Consider the following 21,093-nt stretch of genomic DNA (forward strand, 5'->3'; position numbering starts at 1 on the left):
AAGAAAAAAAAAAAAAAAAAAAAAAAAAAAAAAAAAAAAAAACTAATATAGTGGCTGCACAAAAAAAAAAAAAAATTCAAGACATACAGCAAATGTGGAACCATCACCTATCTCCCCTGTCATAGAATCTTCACAGGTAAGTGATTTTTAAGTACAAACCCAATTGAGCAATCAAGTAGTTTGAAATCATAAACTCCACCAGGGTGAAAGGATGCTCAGATTAGAAATAAGCTGCACAGAAGGACAAAATGACTGCTCTGATCTGTTCAAAATCAACAGGAATCCTTTGAATAATTTTAAGTTAATGAATGAGGCTTTGGTTTGCAGGCAGGGACTGAGACAGAGAAGAAATAAATTTAAAAGTGAAAATGAACTGGAAAGAAGGATTATCATGAAAGAAGCTGAAAAACTGGAAACACTGATTTTATCCATTCTTATTGCCAGTTTAAGGAACTTCTAAATAACTTTACTTCCACAATTATATCTCAAGTCTTTTATCAATGTAAATACACTAAAAATGCACAGTAATTATATGAAAAATATCAGTGATCATTGCGTTATTAAAATTAGTTTATTCAACAAGTCTCTTCTTTCTACATAAAGCATGAGGGAACAAACACCCCATGGCTACTGAAGCAAAATTTTAAATCCATCTTTATACAACCATTTAAGTACAATCCAAAATCCTAGAGATAACAGAAAACACCTGATCCATAGATAATAGTTATTACCACATTCAAGGAGTTCAACAAAAATTAGATGCAAAAATTTTGAAGCTTATTTAAAGTTACATCTGCTACATGCATTCTTTTCAAGGCTTGTTCAAAATTTTCTAGGCCCTTGATAATTTTCTCCTCTAAAAATATCCCCACATTCTTTTCCAACAAATGCTAAATGAAATGTTGCACATCCCTTCTGAAGAAAGCTTTCATACAGTACAACTAGAAATGTCAATCTGAAAATGTCAAAATATCTCAAAAATAACCCATTTGAAACTGCAGGAATTTAAGTGTTTCAGCATACTGATGGAAAGCTTTCTTTCAGGTCAACAGAAAACAGCACACAGTGAAGCTATGTGGTTGGATAATTCTATTCTGCCCCTTTAGAGCCACTCAAATTGTATTCCCCGCTACACAATGAGATGACCAACAGATTATCAGCTAGAATTTGGACATATTTAACTCCAGCACTTGGTGAGGGGAGGTATGTCCCTCCAGCAATGACATGCAGAACACAGCTGCAGTCTGAGCTGTCCCAAGATAGAGAAGATTGTGTTTCATGGAAGTGGTTTGAAAAAGCACATTTTGAGAAAGCTCAGCACACCAAAATATTACACTCTGTAACAACAGAGCAACAGAGAAGTCTTTCCCTCCATTTCCTTGACAGGCAAGTATTCAAATTTTCTAGCAAGTGTATTTGGATTTTAAGTAGTGAAGACATGACTTAGGTTCAGATGCTCAAGTTTAAACATTACTTTTTTCTCCAGACCTCAGCCTGCAGATTTATTTTTCCAGGGCTTTCATGCAGGAAATCATATTTATTTGTTCACCCTAGAAGTACCTCTAATAGCTGACTATTCATGTCTCCAATTATTTTACAGAATCAATTAGATTGGAAAAGACCCCTGATAATTAGGAGATCTGTATTGCTTGGGCTGGAAGTGAGGAGATACTTGAACCTTGGCCTTTGTTTTCTTGATGAAGAATTGAGCTGGTGAGGCTTCTGCTAATTTAGTTGTAGGGAATACCCACTAATCATGCATCAGAAAATAATGTGTCCTACAGGACTCTAGGTAGCATATTGTAAAAGAGGAATGAAAAGACCATGTATCTGTTCTGACTTCCAGTTTTTGAAGCCAAACTATGGCCAAGGCATTGCATCTATCACACGCCTCTCACACTTTCATTAATAAAGTTTTCTAGCAGCCTGAGTTCGTTTGTTCTTGTTGGTTGGGGTTTTTTTGTCTTTGGGTTGTATTTTTGTTTGTTTGTTTTGTTAGAGATTTTTTAATCATCTCATTTTACTTAGAAAGTTCTTTAAAAATTCAGGCCAAGTTTGGTTTTTAACTTACGTATTTGCTTTCAGAGAAGACAACCAAACCAATCTATTTCTTCAACTTCTTGGAGAGGGAAAAAAAAAAACCCAGAGGAAAAAGACTGGATACACTCTGCAACTGCCTCTGTCTACAAGAAAAGGAAGTATGGTGGTCCATCACCTCCTTCAGACTTCAGAAAGGAACACCAACTGGCCCAGAGCAATCTTGTTCGAATTACTTATTGATTAGCTTGGATTTTACTTTCAAGTAAGGGAGGGAGGAAATTCAGAGGTCAGACAATTTTTGAATCCAAAAGCTAGGAAAACACAAATTAAACCAGGAAGAGATTGACACATGAAAATTAACCATTAATATTTAGCCTCCCATAAAGAGTTTCCAACCGTTGTCACTTAGTAGATAGAAAGTTATTTGCAGCAGCAGTCTGCTCTAAAAAATATTGTTCAATATTCACCAGAGCTCAGAATATCTTAAGGAAAAATGTATCTGTGTCTTCTGAATACTAGTAGATTAATACAGACATATCAGGAACTTTAAAGAGAAGAATAGTATTTGAGAAAAACATCTGAATTAGAAAACACTAGGAGAACTCATTATTAGAGACCACTGAGCTACTCCAACATTTTTACATGCCCTTTTTGAAGCTTAGCTCTAAGTTAGGACCACATTAGGTAGTGAATTTGTCAAGTGCAGCACTGACACACTTTAGCTGGACCTTTAGAAGAGAATTGTTGAGCTTCACCTTAAAAGAGGAAGAGACACAAACTTGACAACAGCAGACTCAAGTGATCCTCATAAACACTTTAGTCTCAGTGGAGTTTATTTTGTTTGTGACAAGCTTGGTCACCTCTTGCCCTGTTATAAAAGGATAACTTCTCTGGACATGACAGATCAAGGCTGGGCAACAGTTCCAGTTTATGCAGACCAGTGCACACACATGCATTCCCAACATGAACTGGAAGCTACGCATCCCTCACTGTGCTCCCAGAACCCAGCTTACAGACAATCTGTGAACAGAAAGGGATGACAATGACTCAACTCCTTACACATGGCAGGATATCTGCTATTATGAATTACTCATTCAGACTCTAAACACCATATTTAAACGTGTGAATCTTCTCACTTTCTTCTTAATAGTGAAGGGCACAGTTGCATTTACATATCTCTTTGAAGGTTAGTAAAGCAGTTTATGCCAGATCCTCGTGGAGGAGGAAACTGGTACACACTCACAGTTCTGTTGTTCTGGGGTTTTTTGAGTTACTGTTACATGTCAAATAGTTTTACACCAGAACGTATAAAAAAATATCTCAATTCAGGGTCATGCCCATACCAACAGGAAAATCACCCTCCTCCTGCCAACAATTAGTTATTCCCTAGATAATTAATTTTCAGGCAGTAAACTCATAAGCATGGATGGAGATAAAATTAATTCATAATCATCACAGCTTGAACAGTGAGGTGAACACACCCTGGCTGGACATCAGGTGCCCAAAGCCACTCTACTACTGCACTCCTTAACTGAACAGCAGAGGTAAAACAGAACTAAAGGATTGTGCACCAAGATAAGGGCAAGGAGAGCTCACTCAGCAATTTCCATCACAGGCAAAACAAACTCTACTTGGGCAAATATTTGTATTAACAATCAATACAATCCATGTTACCAAAACCAGGAGTGGCAAACATTCCACACCAAACACTTTTTATACCCCCACATTACTAAGACAGGGCTCACTTTCAGAATACCTATACTTTTGTTATGTTCCCTGGAAGAAGGAGGCACACAAGTCAGCCTGATTTACTGGACCAAAAAATAACGCTACATAACACAGGCTGGTTATTAAATGGCCACATCAATAAAGTTAGTTTTGTCCACCAGCTAACTTGACAGTTGACTAACACCTACAAAAAATGTACAACATCAAGAAAAATTCAATTAATACACAATGTCATCTTGGCTGAGTGAAGCAGTTAAATGTTATTTAGTTCATTTTCTTTTTTTATTAGTATTTGCCTGATATTTCAATCCATTGTCAAGATGGTTTTCTGAATATCCTTTTGTAGGCAAATATTAGTAAGTCAAGCCAATACAGAAAGATATTCTACTCCAAGACCCATAAATTTGGGATGGGGGGAAGGGGTTAAGGTTTATTTGTTTTTCTTATTTTAAAAAGTTAGTCATACATAGCACACCCAAATGACAAATACATCTCGTTTCCATAAATGTTTCCCTCCACAAAAATACATTTTTAAAAAGCCCAGTTATTATAATAAACCAAGATATGCAACCTCATTATATCAAATCTCTCAAATTTCTTATCTTTCTTTTTAATAGCTTTAATATCATAGGTATAAAACACATAAAGACGTCTAAATTGCCATCAACAACTGTTGAAAAATTTAAACTAGTAAGTCAAAATAGATTATGAGATGTATCCTAACGAGAAAAAATATTGTCCATGATACTATATAAAATCTGAAAGATACTTCCCAGGGTGAGGCAAAACAAGTAAAATGTTGAAGCTTTATTTTGCTGATTGGGTGGGTACAGACACATTGGGAAGGGGGTAACACAAATTACAGAAATACATCTTAGGTTCTAAAAGAAACTATATGTACAAAGAAGAAAATAACATAGCATTAATATGAATTTGGAGTCTCTAGTTAAACATTATAAAGAATGTTGAAGAGGCACAGCTTAAATTTTTCAAAGCATAATGACAGAACTGTACAATCAGCAGAACTGAAGAAAATAAAAAGGAAAGTACTACCACAAAAATAGTAATTTCCACAACACTGCCAGTATTGCATGGTAACATTTTAACTTCATAACAGAAAAAGAAGACACAGACAAAACTTCTTTTTTCATCCTCTTCCTGCCAAAATGCAGAATGGTATTTATATGACAAAATAAATTGTTTTATTCCAAAACTAACCCTGGAAGATATTTAGAAGCCATTTCAACCTGGACATCACCACACCAGATACCTGCATCCAAGCCCAGCCAAACAGGATGAGGTGGGAGCCAAAGAAACAGCAAGAATGGCTGATAAATAATGACTTAATGTTTTCAACCAAGTTATCACATAATTAACTCTAGCATCTACTGCATTTATGGAACTAGACTGTGTCAATGTACCCTATGCTAAAACATTTTGTTCTACTCAAGCTACATCCATATGGGACAAAGATATTTAAGCACCAGAAATAACTGTTTTATCCTGCATCAGATACTTAGAGACTCGCCAAAGGTGTCTGCAATGATACAGAATGAGCTTCAAGGTATACAACACTTGGGGTGTATATTCTTCTTCTGGTATATGCCCAGAAGCAGAAAATACAATTGGAAAGCAGAAATCATTCTATGCACATGTTGCTGGCCCAACACCCTCCATCAGCCTTGCATTCCTTATTGTTTTCTTCAACAACCAGAAGACAAAACCAGACAAAATCTGACAAATAATCTGGAATGCACCACTAATATGGTTTCTTTCATATAAAAGGTAATGTATTTAATGATGAACACTATCCTGTTTTAATATGAATTAGAGACTTGTTCCTATCATGCCTTGATATATTTTTAATTGTTTTATAGAAACATCCTTATACAAAGCACGCAGTCAGTGAAACCATATGTAGAGCCATATTTCTTCCCTCACAAGCAACATCACAATGAATACAATTTCATTTCACTGACATTGGGACAAAATATCACTGTTAAATTAATCACAGCTTTTGGTGAGGCCCTGGCACAGGTTGAAGTTGTGAATGCCCCATTCCTAGAAGCGTTCAACAGCAGGTTACAATGGGCTTGGAGCACCCTGGTCGAATGGAAGGTGTTCCCGCTCATGGGTGATCTTTAAGGTCCCTTTCAATCCAAATAATTCTATGATATTCTGTCTTTGCAAAATTTAGCTATCACATATTTTTATCACCCACAAAACTATAAATTGATGGCACTAGGCTTGAACTCGATATAAAAAAAAAACAAAACCAAAAACAACACCAAACTTTTAGTTCCATATTTCTGATTCAGAACACAGTAGAAACATCCTGATGATTTACAAAAGGCACTGATATTACCTATGGGGCATGCCAAAATGAGCCATAAGAAAGGTATATATTTGAGCTGTGTGGGAGAAGGGGGTCTGGTGTCACTGGTATAGTTTGAAATTCAAAAGCAGTTTAAAAAAAGCACTCAATTAGCTCATGCATCTACTGTGAGTAGGAGGTCTCATTGGGGCTGTCAGAGGAAATGCTATTTAATCAACATGATGTCAGTCAAATGCTTGTCAAACCTACTACAATTTTTCAAAATCCAAATGTTTTAAATAATAATTGATGGAAAATTATATGTAGAGACCTGGCCACTTTAAAATAAATTACAGTATTTGAATCTTTGCTAGAAGTTTCTGGCAGGAGACATTGTTACTAGGTTTATTTCAAAAGCCTCCGTTTCTACTCTATGGAAGAAATGTTTAATACCCATCCACCCAAGTAGGATTTGGACCATCTACAAGAACATTTAATTACATAATTGTGAAATTACATGAGACAGGCATTAATTTAACCTGCAGCACTTTCTCCCTGAGTTGCACTGCAGCAAGTGTTTCTGAAGCACCAACCACAGGATCATCCAGATCCAGGCTTCCCCCTGGAAGTGTGCTGGGGCAGGTTTCTCTGGAGAACTCACACCTGCTGCTGCACCCACCTCAGGGGTTAACCAGCTTTACATTGGATGCTTTCAGTGGCACTGCCTGGTGCACAGAGGGATTAGACCAAGGTTAAAGACTCTGGAGAAGACAACACAAGATGAACAAGGTCCAGAAGAAGCTGCAAGGAGTCAGCTCAGGGCTAACACCAAAGTCAGAGCTATAGATAAGTCTCCAGACAAACTGTTGACCTCAGCTTTGATGTTTGAGTAAGGTCAGCCTGGAAACCCCTGAATTCCTGCATGCTGCTGTCCTGCCCTCCCAATAGCTGCATGGTGAAAATCCTGGAAAGGGCTAGAACAGGCACCTTGAGGACAGCAGTGGCCAAGTCAACATGTGAAAGTCTTGCAGAATTTCATCTTTCTGGAGGACTGAGAATCAGAAGCTCTGAAAATCTCTGGTACAACCTCTTTTTAACAACTTACTACATCTATCCATATGCCCAGAAAATTTCTCTTAGGTAACAGAATACTTTTTTTTTTTTTTTTTTTTTAAATAAAGTGAGGGTCTAGGCAGCAAATGTGATCAACAGTATTCCATAACTCCTAACTACTGTCTGTTGGAAATATCATAGGCTTGCAGAGATACAGGTTAGGCTAGGAGCAGTGTGGTGGGCCACCATAAGGCTCATGATACTAAAGAACTGTGAAGGCTTCTCCAGAGGACTAAAACCTCGGCATCAGCTTTTCCCAACAAAGAGCAAGTTCACTTCAGATAAGTGTCAGGTCACAGAACAAAGCATATTCCAGTTTGTGCAGGAGTACATAAAAAAATATGACAGATGAAACACCTTCATAAACATTTCTGAGCTTCAGCAGGAGGTCTCAGCACAGACAAAGCTGTGCAAATTCAAAAGGAATTATTCATAAGAGGAACGGGTGTTTCTGCAGCAGCAGATGAACAAACTATTAGACCCAAATCAAATGGAAGAGTTCATGTTTCTGTGCTTGAGACTCTGGCTACCAGCTCCCCCCTAACTGAGGAGGGCTTACCACAACTACACAATAGGAGACCAGAGGTAAACAGATTTAGATAAATTGGAACAGAAAAAACTTACAGTATTGGCAATATCACAGTAAGGCCCTACTCAAAGCAAGAGGTAGTTTACTGAAAAAGCTTAGTTTGATTGATAAATTTTTCAGTTATTGCACCCATGAGAATTATTTGCAGCCTTACAGTGAGCTCAGGTTATGAAAGGTGCATTTCTGAGAAACATAACTTCATTTTTCTTTGCTTTGGTGACTGATAATCCAGGAAAAGGCTTTTGAAATCACTGGGTTGTTTTGCAGCTGCTGCTAGAAGCAGCCAAGCAATGAAAAGAGTCTTCTGTAATCATACTGAGCTATAAATTGCTATTAAGACAGCCAGCCTTTTCACAAAGCATGATCCAAAATGCATACACCTATATTATATTCATACATTTTATAAATAAATTCTTGCAATATCTACACACATAGCACCACCTGGCAAAAATGCAGCTTGGTTATTTGGAAAGAAAACTCTGCTTGATCACTAATTTGGCTCAGAGCCATCCCCACTACTGATACAGACTGGGAGATGTAGAGATCAAGAGCAGGCCTGCTGAGTAGGACTTGGGGACACCCGTGGACAAAAGCAAAACATTGGAATAGGGCAGCAATGCACACTTGCAGCCCAGAAAGCCAGTCTTAACCTGGGCTGAAGAAAGAGAGTGGCCAGCAGGTCAAGAAGATGATTCTGCTCTACTCCACTCTCATGAGATCCTCCTAGAGTACTGCATCCAGCTCTGGAGGCCCCATAACAGACAGACCTTTGACAGCAGCTGCAGAGGAGAGAGAAAACAGAGGGCAAATCTCGTATGAGAGAGGAACATTGTTTGGGCAATGTTCAGTCTGCAGAAGAGATGACACCTCAGAGGCCTTACTGCAGCCTTTCAATAAAAGATGTGGGCAGGAAGGTAGGCTTGTAAGAAAAATGTAGAGGGGCATTTCACCAGGGTCTGCAGGGTAAGGACAAAGGGAAATAGTTTCAGACTCGACTGTATCCAATTCAGATGGTTTTAAGTAAGGCCTTTTTGTTTACTTTTTTGTTAACGCAAACAATGAGGGTGGTGAGGCACTGGCACAGGAACAGAGAATTTGTGGCTGCCCAATCCCTGGAAGTGTTCCAGGCCACACTGGACAGGGCTTGGAGCAACCTGGTCTAGTGGAATGTGCTCCTTGTCCATGGCAGGTAGATTCAAAGTGGTCTCAATAAGCATTAAGGTCCTTTCCAAAGCAAACCATTCTATGATTCCATGAACCATCCAACAGCTGACCAGGACATCCCTAATTTTCAAGTAGGAAACCACCACCATGGAGGGAGTTTTGGACTGGAGGTTTTTTTGTGGGATTTCAAGGGTACTTTTGGTTGTTGGTTTGGGGTTTGTTTTCCGAAGTTCCTTAAAACCCAGATATTTTAGACAAGTAGCAGATGAAGTAGTTAGTTGTAGAAATGGATGTAGTATTTTATACCATATAACTGAAAAACCAGACATTGGTTCACTCATCTTTACCAACACAAGTATTTGAAAACTCAGAATAATGAAACTGCTCTGGCTGGTGTCCTTGAAGAAGTGGATGTCAAACTGTTTATTATCATAACAACCTATCACCAGAGAACTACAGAATTCTTATGTAGCAAATGCACTACAGATAGATGCATTTTAGTTAAAAGCCTGAAAACTCTGAAGCATTTGGGGGATAAAATAATGATTCAAAACCTAAACAGCAAATTTAGACACCTGCCTGTTGCCACATCTAACCTCTGCATCTTCAAAACTGATCTAAACAGTGCAGTCAAACAGACTCCTGCCTCCACTAAGAGTCACGATTTAAATGGACTTTTGTTCCACACTATCACAAACGCTGTAGTCCATTCCACAAACACAGGATTACAGTTTTATTTGAAGGTCTTCTTCTTATTGTCAGGTTTATCCTATATCATTAGAAAGACTGAATGCTCAAACTGGCAATCACCCAAGTTATGCTTTTGTTTCTTTATGCTTGTTTGTCACTGTGTTTCAAAGAAGCTCAAATGCAATTTTCAGAATTTATTACAACCTATTTTAAGTAGTGCAGAAGGTCCAATGACAAATTTTTTTTCGTTTTACTGTTTGGTATAAAATGGGCATTCACATTTAATCATATCCAATGATTACCTCAATGAATACAAATGTGTTACATTATCTTTAAATAAATGAATGTCAATATGTTCCAGGGTAACAGAAGTAATTGCATATTGATAACAGTCATTATCATAAGTCATGGTTGCTGGCAGAAAACCCACTTGTATTTTTTAATAAGGTGCAATATTATGGTCTATTTTGAGATGATAGCTTTCTATTTCCCCATACATAATACAGTATCACTTCAATATAGCTGGCAGACTGTGGAAATAGATAAAAATTCAGAATGCAAACCTGCAAACCATAAGATTTTACAGTCTTTTGAAACTAGTCTGGATAGTCCAAGTACCTCAGAAAAAGTGATATGAGAGAATCATTATCTATGCCAGGCTGATGTACCTTCTGTTCCACTCACCACAGCAGATAATAGCAACCAGCACATTATCCCAAATTGATACAACCAGATATTTCAGACTTTGCATTGTAGCTCATTGCAGTTTGCAAAGTAATCTGAAAGACACTTGAGAAAGGGACACGTCCCCCCTGTTTTTAAGGGGAACAAAACTTTAAAGCTAACTCAGATATTCTGTCTGCATCTGCTACAGGAGAGCAGGGAAGTTCTAACATCCCATATCAGCATTGGAGGTTCTTGTTCTGCACTACTGCTCTACTTTATTGCTTTAAAGCAGCAGAAAGTCAGGACTTGTTAAAACAAGCAGAGAACTGCAGCCTCCTGCAGTGTGGACAGATTACCACCTGGAAACTGCCCAGGCTGAAGATGACTGTGTAGCAGGTTTTGCAAAAAAAAAGCTCCTGCAGGGTCTTATCTGGGCAAGGATTTTAACGTGGGTCAGTAGTGTGCGGATGGGCAAGGTCACTGCAAGGTCAAAGCTCAATGATTCCCTGCTACTCGGCAGCTGCGAGGCCATGCCTGGAACACTCCACCTAGTTTTGAGCTCCATACACAAAAAGTACCTACAAATAGCCCTCAGGGGAGACAAAAAATAAGAGCGCACCTTTAATTTTCCAAAGAATCAGGGGCTTTAGTTCGTGAAGCATAGAAAGAGACTGAAGAAAGAAGTTTTACTCATGCTGGAGAGCAGGAAGTTTGTGAGAGGTGGGTGTTGCTGCTGCTCTCAGCAGCCTATAGCATAGCTATGGAGAAGGCATGGCTTCTACTCCTTCCCAAGATAATCAGTGAAAGGATAAGCAACAAATACTGCCTGCAGCAATGGAAACTCCCATTGCATGGGAAAAAAATAAAAAAGACAAAACACCAAAAAAACAACCACAAAAAACCCCACAACTGGAATTTCATAGTGGGAATGGATAGACCCTGGCAAAGTGGATAGACCTGCTCACAGAGAATCCACCACCCCATCACCTGCAGAAATTTCCAGAACCCAAAGAGCTGGGCCTGCCTAGAACAGAGTTTGTTTCCTTCACAGCAGCTCATACAGTGCTGTAGATTCGATTTTTGACCAAAACAGTTCCGGTAACACAGTGATGTTGTCACTTTTGCTGAGCAGCATTGAGGCATTTTCTTTGTCACCCTGCCTCAGGAGTGACCAGACTGGAGGAGGGTGTGCAGTAGGCTGGGAGGGGACACAATCAAGCAGGTAACACTAGCTAGATATTCCATATCACATAACAGCGTGCTCAGGAGGAAGAGAGAAAACAAGGGGGTTTTGGAAGATTTGCCGTCTTCTGCTCAGAAATCTGTGTCCCCCAACCTGCACACAGCAAGTGACTGAATCACTTCACAGCATCACTAGAGTGTTCAGATGGACCTCCCGAGATAACCCAGCCTAATCCTCCTGCCCAAGCAGGGTCCCCTGGAGCAAGTGACACAGATAGATTGGAATGTCTCCAGCAGTGCTCTGCCACATTCAATGTCAAGTAGCTCTTCCTCATGTTGAGGTGCAACTTCTTATGATTTAGTTTATGGCCATTGCTCCTTGTCCAGCCACTGGGCACCACTGAAAAGAGCCTGGCACCATCCCCTTGACACTTGCCTTTGAGATATTTACATCCATTAAATATCTTGATTTTTTTTTTTTTCCTCTTGTGAAACAAGTTTATTCCTTTCACTCTTGACGCCATCAAGTCAGTTCCCTAATAGTCATAGAAGGGTTTGTGTGAGGGATTCAGCAGAAACACAGGTGAGCAGCCCCAGCAGAGCACTGGGGAATGCACTGCCCCACTGAGGCTCACCACTGCCCCAGAACACCTCACCAGTATAATTACTCATAACTTCACAAGATAAATACATAATAACCCTGTTTTATAGCGCTGTTCTGTCATTCCACTGCAGCCTCCCACAGGGAAAAGGCAAAGTGTCAGCTCTAACTTTTCTTAGTCATGGGCACACAAATAAATATGTGAAATAAAATGCTCAGGCACCCAGAGATCACGGTCACTATTAAAACTTTTTCCTCAGGTGAGAAGTCTTGGGGTGGGGGGCAAGCAACCCCTGAATGTTCTCCTGAACTCGTCTGTGGGAAGGCATAATTAAACCTTCATTTGTTTCTATGCAACCATTCCATCAAAGTCTCACAGCCGAAGCTTTCTATCCAGCAGCCAAAGCCGAAACTTTAAAAAGCCAAAACTTTTGAAGCGTTATCGCGTAAATGCCTCAAAGGCGTGCCCTGAAAGCAGCCCGCGCTGCCCCGAGCCCTCAGGCGGGTGGGCACAGCCACCACGGCAGCACAGTGGCCCTCGGGGCACTCATCAAACGTGTGGTATGATGGTTTTTTCTGGCGTTTTCGTGGGGTTTGGGTTTTTTCTTTTGGTTTTTAAGTTATCTCCGGCCCAGGCCCGGCTCGGACGGGCCCGCCGGTTGCCTGGCAACCCCGATCCGCGCAGCAACCGGGGCCGGCCGCACAGCCAACGCTGAGCTTCTCGAACTAATTATGCTTCATTAGCTTGTCTAATTAACATTGTTACCTCTTCATAAGTATTGTAATTTTTCCACTATGGCCAGCGCGTAGCAAAAGTTTTTTGGCAAGTCGCTGTTGTTAGACTACGGTTTGGGAACATTACTAAGTTTTGCAAAACCAGACTTGGTATGGATCAAAGCACAAAAGCTGAGGGAGAGATGGATTGCCAATAAGTGGACACAAAGAAGGCAGGATTTATGGACAACAAGGACGTGTTGCAGAAACCCGAGATGAAGAAGAAGCTAAGACAATTCAGCAATTGCACTGAAAAACTCTCTGAGAAAAAGATAATAAAAAGACTGCAAACGTGGACTAATTAGCATGCGAATGGAGAAATCAATAACGGAATACTAATTAATGAACAGAATTATGTAATTTATAGCCAGTGCACACGAATTTCTTTGTTCGCTAAAAACACATGAATATGGAGACGTTTTCTATGTGTGTACGTACATTTGGGGAGCAACTACACACACACCAAGTGCTGTGAATAAAGTAACACCTGCCTTCTAATACTCACGCCAGTTTGATTTATCCTGACATTTTTGGTGACAACAGGGCACCACCACAAATTAAGAGCAACAACATGTGTACATGCCTGTTCTTCGAGGCTGAGCTGCTGATCTTCCTTCAGGGAGGAAAGGTGTGCTCCTGCAGTCCCCGTCCACACTCCTGGAGCAGCCCCAGGGTGCCAAAAAGAGCCCAGTCCCGCTGGCAGCAGTTATATTAAGCAGAGTTAATTGGGACCAGCTGTGGAGCTGCAGCCACACCTGAAGCTGATCATCGTTAATTGGGTGCAATCAGGCCAGGGCATTGTGTTGGGAGAACTTTCTGGAAGGGCCAGAAGGACTTGGTGGACTTCGGCCTCTTTTTGAGTTGTCCCCATGATGCTGGACGTGCAGTTAGGGCTCGCCTAAATGCTTTTTTTTTTCTTGGAAAGTATGCCAGCTGTTAGGATTTCAGAAATGGTTCTGGATTGGGGTGATATGAAGGAAAGTCACCTCTTTCCCTGTGCCTTTCTGTCCTTCACAGAAACAATGTGATTCCTGAGAGAACCAGGAGCCTTAGAAAGCCTCCAGAATTCACCACAGACCCAAATTCTTCATGTGGGAGATGGGGAAAATATGTCTCTGACATCCACGAAAAGATACAGCTTCTATGAGGGAAGAGAGGTCAATAAAAATATGTCCTTGAGTAACCAGTTGTGACTGAGCATATGCACTTAAAAAAGCCCTCACTATTTGAATACTACTTTTTTTAATGTTAGAGGCACAGCAATATTAGATAATTAGTGCAAGTATACTGTAAAGTCAATTTGAAAGTGGACATGTAAAAAATACTGAATTTGTAATATTTTACTGCCTCATGAAGGGCATCTAATTTGGACATTGAACATTTTTGCAATGAGTAAGCACTTCTATGAATTTCAATGCACATAGTTTCCCACAGAGTGAAATTTTTATGGAAAGTTGCACAATTCTGAGCTGCAAATACTCTGTGTGCTTAGTTAGCAGTTTTATGAGCAGCCAAGTTGTGGTTGCTATCAGGTATCTTTTTTTTGTTATGTGCTCTTCTTTAACTTCACAGCAAGTATAAAGGCTCTTCTTAGGAGAAAATCGTCTTTCCACTGAGAAGTAATCTTTTTTGGTATGCTCTCTATTTCTGGCTTTCACTCTTCTGCTGCTGTCAAAATCCAGGTTCTCTACAAGGTGACTGACACATTGAGTACCTCTTCCTTCCCTCAATTTTAATAATAAAGAATCTACAGACACAATGATTTGTTTACACTTTTGTGCATTTTCTGTTGAAGGAATTTTTCCTTTTATATGATTATCTAGTCCAATTTAAGGCTGAGATAGAGCCGCACTGTTAAAACTATCCAATGGGGGCCAAAGAAGTCAATGCCTTTCCAGTCTGTATAGCCTATTTTCTACCATTTTTGGGGTCCTCAAGATTTAAAAGGATTCCCAATTAACTGTAGTAATTCTGAAATTTGACAAAATTGTCAAGGATGGTTCAGTGAAGATCTCTACTCACTGAAAGCAAAAAAGGGTAGTGAGACTAACATTGATGGTATTTATAATGCACTTGGGTACAGTGGCAAAGCTATCCTTAATATTAATCAGTATAAGAGAAGTTATGTGACACAAGGGGATTAAAGCAGAAAAGGTTATAATTTAAAACAAATCTTTGAAAATGAGGTTGTTTATATTCAACAGGAGATATATAAGGGAATATTTTAAAAATAACAATAGTTCGATTATTATATTTCAGTTGTTTCCATGCATCTCATAACACTAAAGATTCGGCCTCTGTCTCTGCACTTACACATAGAAACTGTGTTATAATGTGAGTTATCCATATAAAATAAATCCTAGTTTGGGAGGGCGAGGGCATGGTACAAGCAGCAATTATAAAGGATTTCCTGTGTGGAGGGCTGGTAACTCAGTTACTGAGTGATGTAAATGAGATCAGAATTTAGTCCAAGATTCTGTTCTCCATTTCTAAACCGGTTACCTCCCACTGTGGCAGATGTGAATACATATGGGAGAAAGAACAGAACGGATCAGATCCATCTAGTGGGAGGACAGGAACAATGTACATATTGATCTATTACATGTAACCACAAATCAAAGAATTTTCACATGGAACAGGAACATATGTATTTGTTTCACATATTACATACTTGCATTTTTCATAAGGATTACATTTAAAATCATGTAAAGTAATAGCACATGAATATATGATAAATGAACACCAGAAGTTATGTCACCAGGTATTCTTTAAATCAACACATTCTACATTTTTAGCTTTATAGCTAATGTTAAATTCAGAATTTTTCTATGCTTGAGCTTGGAGTCCTCTAAATATACCTAATAGGAACTGAAATATTTCTAATAAGAAATAGAGCATGGTGGAACTGTTTATTTCTAATTCTTCATCCCTGCCCTGTCTGTATTCTCACTCTTAATGCCATTAGTATTTGTTACTTTTTACAGTGACTGGTTTCCTGGAATGTATTTTCCAAGAGTTCATGATAACTATTTATTGTGATGGGATCTTGTTTTTGTTTCTGTCATATAGTAAAAAGTTACCTTTACAACAAAAGAGCTGAAGTCATGATGAAAAATCATCCAGAAAGTTTCTGAATTATAAAAATATGTAAATTATGCAAAGCCAAGTCTTGCCTGAAGGGTGAGAGACAGGAAGCCTTAAAGTAAGTTGACACAGTTTGTGAAGTGACAGACAGGCCTTGTTCTTGTGCAGGTTTTAAAATGGTAAGAAATTCAAAGAAAAAGGCCTATAGTTAAACTGAAAATCACACATCTCCACAAATCTGAAGGAAATGTTTCCTGGGATGATTAATTTGCTGGTGTGAATGTCCAGCAGCTTGGTACATGAGAGTCACCCCTGTCTGGTCAAAAGTTTAATGGAACATGGGGTTCATTAATACTTCCACCAATTTTTCCAACATTTTTTCCATTTCTACATTAAGTATAAATAGCAATTGAGCTGCTAATTTTTTTCCCTCTATCTCTCTGTGTAGTATTTTTCTGCAGATGTCCTCAGAAAGGATTCGCTGCTGCCATAAAAATCTGCATTGATAATGGAAAATGCATTGGATCAAATTATTCCCTCAAAATGGGCACAGCCTTGCAGGAAAAGGACAAAGAGGCCACGTGAATGTGGAGGATGTAATTCTTGATGCCCAAGATGATGGGAGTGGATCCTAGCAGAGAGGTGCACCCATTCACCTGCTGGTTGTGTTGTATACCAGTTTTATTCCTGTTCCTGTTAAAAGGAGTAACTGGCTGGAAATAAGAGGGAAATGGCAGAGCTTTCCAAAGATGGTGGAAGTTCTCATCACCATGACAAGAAAACAGAAGAAGGGAGATGTGTTGGTTTTTCACAAAACAGGACGGGACTGCTGTGACGTTCCTTGAGCTTTTATTGCAGCCTCAGCCTCGTTACATGGTTGAGACAATTGAAAGATAGCAAAAGCTCACATCCTGCCAGCAGCAGCCAAAGATTTCTTTGTTACAGGGCATTTGAAAAACCTTCCAGCCAATAGCACATTGCTAAAGCTCACAGACAGTTGTTCTATCCAATCACTAAAGCACACATACACCTGCTCCACATAAGGTTTGCTTGTATGCTTTTTATTAGCAATACACAATACTTCATTATTAAGCCTAAAACCTTCAACTATCTTGCTAAGCATATTTTCCTGCTCTCTTAAGGTCTATCTTAGCCAAGCCTAAAACTCAAGTTGTTGTTTCATGTCCTTGCTTGGCATTTGAAAAACCTTCTAGCCAATAGCACATTGCTAAAGCTCACAGACAGTTGTTCTATCCAATCACTAAAGCACACATACACCTGCTCCACATAAGGTTTGCTTGTATGCTTTTTATTAGCAATACACAATACTTCATTATTAAGCCTAAAACCTTCAACTATCTTGCTAAGCATATTTTCCTGCTCTCTTAAGGTCTATCTTAGCCAAGCCTAAAACTCAAGTTGTTGTTTCATGTCCTTGCTTGCTGTACTATTGTGACTTTTCTATTTTCAGACTTTGCAGCTGTAGCTAGTTCTAAGTTTTGTGTTCTTTCTGTCCTTTCCCAACTTTCTGAAAATCATCTTACCTTTACTATTTCCCACAGGAAGAGGTTAAAACCCTCTTACAGCTGTCCCCTCTCTAGAAAATATCTGCTTAGGCCAGTGTGCTGTTTTACACAATTTCTAAGTAGTATAATCAGTGCTGAAAACTGTTTAACATTCCCCTGAAAACTGTTATTTGCATGCAGGTTCATATAGCAGCTTTAGTTCTTGACCACTGTACACAGGAGTATATAAAGAAACACCAAAAAGTTGATTACTGTCTTGTAGGGAAAAATAAGCACTTAAACATACTAAGTTCCAAATATTCTATTTTGCATTATAACTGCATTCCTAGAATTTAGAAAACTGGTTCAAGGGGGTGTAAATCTGGTTTCCTGTGAGTCCATTCTTGTAAAACTTAATAAATTATGTATTCATTTCATTTTCTGAGTCACTGCAGTGTTTTTTCAACATATTTGCCCCAAAGCAGAAGTTCAGAAGAGGGCTGCAACCTGTCACAAGATAAAAAGGAGAAAACTTGAAACAGGGAAAAAAGTAAATACTTTCAAAGTATATAATATATATATGTATCTCATACATACTTTAAATATATACACACACATACAAGATGTAGGTCCAAAGGGCTGTATCTGCAAAAAAAATCCTTCAGTTTAACAGCCAGTACAAAGCTGCCATTCTGACACTCTATGGAAAAGTTGGCCCCTTTTATTGTCCATCTTATTAGAGGAAAGAAATCTGAATTCTGAATGGTCATTGGACAGTTTCCAGGGCTACAGTAAACTATGCTACCCGAAAACAACCCAGAGGACAAGAGTTCATATTTCCTCAAAAAGCTCAAAAATAGTCTAAACCTAGTAGTGACTTAGAGAGGAGGCAAAAAGGAAAAACAAATACAAAATGTAACAACTAAATCTAGAGCATCTTAGCTCTATGGAAAAGATTTTTTTGAGATGCCTTCAGTCCCTCATGCACATGGTAAATTATTTGTGAATATAACCTGTACAAAAATTATGTGAAGGAAAAAAAAGACAAAATTAAGACCATGGTAATCAGTTATCAAATATTCACTATCTAGATTTTCAGAGGATTTTTTTTAATAGTATTAAGTGCCTAGAAATGGTTGGGTTCAATCATATCTACTTAGGACTAATTCATTTGTGAAGACACAGCATAATAAATACTAAGCAGTCCTGAATTAAATGTCCATATGTCAAATTGCTGTTCTGTTTGCTATCAGCTGATGTTTATTTGTTCAGAAACCTGTCTATATTCTTCAGAGCCGCTATTATCACCTAAATTTAAATTCTTTACATCTGTACCTTATGTGTGCTGTCCAGAGGAAAAGATGTAGGACCTTCAAAAGAGTCTTCATAGCAAGAACTTAGTTTAGCATTGTGGCCTGTCCTCTCTCTGTCAGTCATATGATAACCTGAGGGGAAACATTCTTCTAACTTAGATATTTGAGTTGGTTGCCAAGTGGCAAGAAAGATAAATATCCTTGTTCCTCTTCTTTTTAAATACTTCCCTCAGGATCTCATTTGTTCTTGGGGGTAATTTACTATTTTAAAAGTAGAAGGATTAAGCCTTTAGCTAAAAACAAAAGCAAAGTTACAGAGAGAAAGAATATGAGAAGAAATAAATATATTAACATGGCAAATAATTTAGCCATTTTTCTGTTTGCATTTTAACCACTTCTTCATAGCTAATTAAATCAGAACATTTAGTTGTACTTTTTATCAAGATACTGATTTTTTTTTAATCTGCCCTCTCTGAAATTATCAATTTGAAAGATTAGACTGTAAAAAAACCTGCTTATTTCATCCTGAAATGTTCTTCAAGTTAAAACAGAAGTCAGTGAGGATACCTACCAATATAAACCAATCCACTCTAAAGATACCAATTTCTGCCCTTTGAATTGACTTGGTTAAAAAAATTAGAAATATTTTAACTTATTTGGTTCAGAGGAAAAGTGATGGTTTGGTTCTTGCCACTTCTACAATTCAGAAATTTCTAAATCCCACCTCAGTTCTCTTCCAGACCATTTCTTCATTATTTCTTGCTGCTTTTCCAGTTTCTAATTTTCCACATAAAGTTATATTTTCATTAATAGATACGACATAAAGTGAAGGTTTAAATAAAGTAACTATAGAAAGCACAAATTTTTAATAACAAAGGTAACTGACCAGTCAAACAAGCTCAAATTAATTGTGGAGTATTCAAAGCTTTATCTTCAAAGCAATGCTGGGAGAGGTGTGTTAGGACAATAGTGACCATTAAAAACCAGAACATAAATTAGGTTGCCCAACCTCAGTTAGGGTGTTTGATATTTCTAACACAGAGGTATCAGGGTAAACATAGACAAGATGGTCTATATGTCTTTTTCTTCCCTATAGATGCTTGATATTTTAAAGTCATCAAAGCAAATGCTTCAGTCATGGCAAGCTGCTGAAAATTAGAATTTGAAATGTGAGCTCCAGCACTGCCTTCTACATCAGCAAATTACATATATTATTTAAATGTGTGCATATTTTTATGTGTTACCCATGCTGCTGCTCCATGGATTTAACCTCTTGTTTGCAAATCACGTGACTGACAGAGTTCATAATCCCAAAATCACCAAGGGCCCTAAAGCCTTGCAGTAGACTAACAGGGCAAGACACTGCCATAGAAATAAATAAATATATAATAAACCACGCAGAAGAATTTAAAACTTAAACAATATATATATATATTTGAATTTTCCTAAGGCTTAGAGCCAATTCTGAGCAGAATGTTAGCTGGCATGAATCCAGATGGTGCCCCAATTTCTTTAAGGAGATGCCAGTGTCTAGCCTGGTGTATCTGTTATTAGAAGAATAAAAAGAGGACAAATATTAAGCCCTATTAAAGTAACCCATATGGGCCCCCGAAGTGATTAAGTGAAACAGCACACAGTGTTCCTTCCATGTGCTAATTTGAAGCAGAAATTTCTGTTCACTCCCCTTTTCTAATGAGAGCTGCTTCTTTCTGTGACTAAAGGGAGTGAGGAGAGCAGAATAGTCCCAGAAACAGCAATTTAACCTCTTGCTGATTCAACAACAATTTAGCTAAACAAGTGGAGTCTTCAAATGCATACTTATCTATGAGGAAAATTGCTTCTCTTAAACACTTTTGAAAGGTCTGGGGAAACCATGTGTATTCTTACCATGGAAATCCCCCCTTACATTAAATACTCCTTGCTCATCTCTGCAGAGATGATGTTCTCATTTGACTAGAGGCTGATGAGATCTTTTTCATAAGATATATTTTATATACTTAACCAGATATGTATAATGTATTTATATTTTAAAATATTGGTTTCATTACCTACTTTTTTGAAGCATTTGTTGCACTTATGTTTGTAATAGAGCTCAAGATAATTGTGACCAAGTCTCAAGAAAAAGTAGGAAAAAGAAAGAAATAGAAGGGGTCAATGTAAAGGGAGACGACTGAAACCCATCTGATAGAACTGAATGTAAGACTATAGGTTAATTTAGACATCTGATATCTGACCCAGAAATGTGCAAATCAGGAGAGCAGAACCCCTTTTATAAAGGCACAAGGTTGTTTCTTTAGACATGAATAGTTCAGTGTGCAAAACAGTGGTTA

Source organism: Pyrgilauda ruficollis, unplaced genomic scaffold (assembly GCF_017590135.1).
Source record: "Pyrgilauda ruficollis isolate IOZ18807 unplaced genomic scaffold, ASM1759013v1 scaffold83, whole genome shotgun sequence".
Taxonomy (NCBI): domain Eukaryota; kingdom Metazoa; phylum Chordata; class Aves; order Passeriformes; family Passeridae; genus Pyrgilauda; species Pyrgilauda ruficollis.